The sequence below is a fragment of the Rhagoletis pomonella genome, unplaced genomic scaffold (assembly GCF_013731165.1).
Source record: "Rhagoletis pomonella isolate Grant_MI unplaced genomic scaffold, Rhpom_1.0 Rhpom_scaffold_00007, whole genome shotgun sequence".
Lineage (NCBI taxonomy): Eukaryota > Metazoa > Arthropoda > Insecta > Diptera > Tephritidae > Rhagoletis > Rhagoletis pomonella.
Window position 1 is genome coordinate 43,229,524 of NW_023458561.1, and position 1,168 is coordinate 43,230,691.

The following is a 1,168-nucleotide window of genomic DNA, read 5'->3' on the forward strand; positions in this document are numbered from 1 at the left end:
GCTTGCTCTTAATTTCTGTCTTATTGTGAACTTATTGTGAAATTACTTAAAAAAATGAATAAGCCATTTTTAAGCTTAAGTGCTCTTCACTTCAAATCCACTTGGAATTCAACTTGAAAGTGAAAAGTTCTATAATTTCTTTGAATTTGCCATAAAAAGTGTCACCATTAACCACTGTTGCCAACTTGGTGCTTTTCGCACTAAATTTAGTGCTTTTCTTTATTCAAAATGCGAAAATTTTAGAGTTTAGTGCTTGGTGCTTTTGTTTTTAGTTTGAAGACACCAAATCTTTAAATCTTAACAAAAAGAGGGCAAAATTTATAGCAATCGTAAGTTTTGTAAAAAACTTTACAAAACTAAAACAAAAAAAAAATGCATGTCACAATGACAATCATAAGCGAGAGAGCATATTTTTACCAACAATTTGAAGAGTATACAGCTTTTTTGACACAAAAATATATTTCCCACTATGCGCCACAAATAAGACACATTAAAAACGAAAATCAAATTTCGTTATGTTTCAGGTGTTAAGCGGTTGGAAAGAAAATTTCTTTAATGTTCCTTTAGTTTACAAGATCTTAAGAGACTGCAGTAGTAGTAGATTTAAACTACTAATTGTAGAAAAAATAAAGCGAAACGAAAAAAATTTTTACATTTCAACAGTCAGGAAAAATTAAAAAATTTTGCTTAGGTCTAGCGATACAGCAACGCTGAACACAGCTGCAAATTAGAAAATAAGAAGAACAAGAACCTTAACGTCGCTTGAACGAAAATATTTGACATTATAGAAAACAGAATATGTTCGAACGTCTAGCAAAAAACATTGATTTTTATCAATTTGAATCGGCATCCCTACAATACAATTTTCCATGCATACAAAGTCCATTGAATACTCCAATAAAAATTTGGTGCTTTTTTCGAGAAAAAACGCGATATTTCTTGGGCTTTAGTGTTTTTTTTTGGCTCAAAACTTGGCAACACTGCCATTAACTTTCGTGAAATTTTGATGAATACTGTTGCCTCTTGATACAAGAATTAAGATAGTTCTAAGACATATGAAACATGTAGTAGTATTAGAACAAAAGAAACATTTACATGTACTTGTGGTTGCCCAGCGGTTGAAATTCAACCATTTAAATTAACACAACACAACACAACACAACACAAC

General features: G+C 30.8%; 1 protein-coding gene across 1 annotated transcript in view; it reads left to right on the forward strand.

The window, feature by feature from the left end:
- The window catches only part of LOC118743852, a 23,229-nt gene that overhangs the window by 7,293 nt on the left and 14,768 nt on the right, over positions 1 to 1,168 (forward strand). The gene's annotated exons all lie outside the window — the stretch shown is intronic.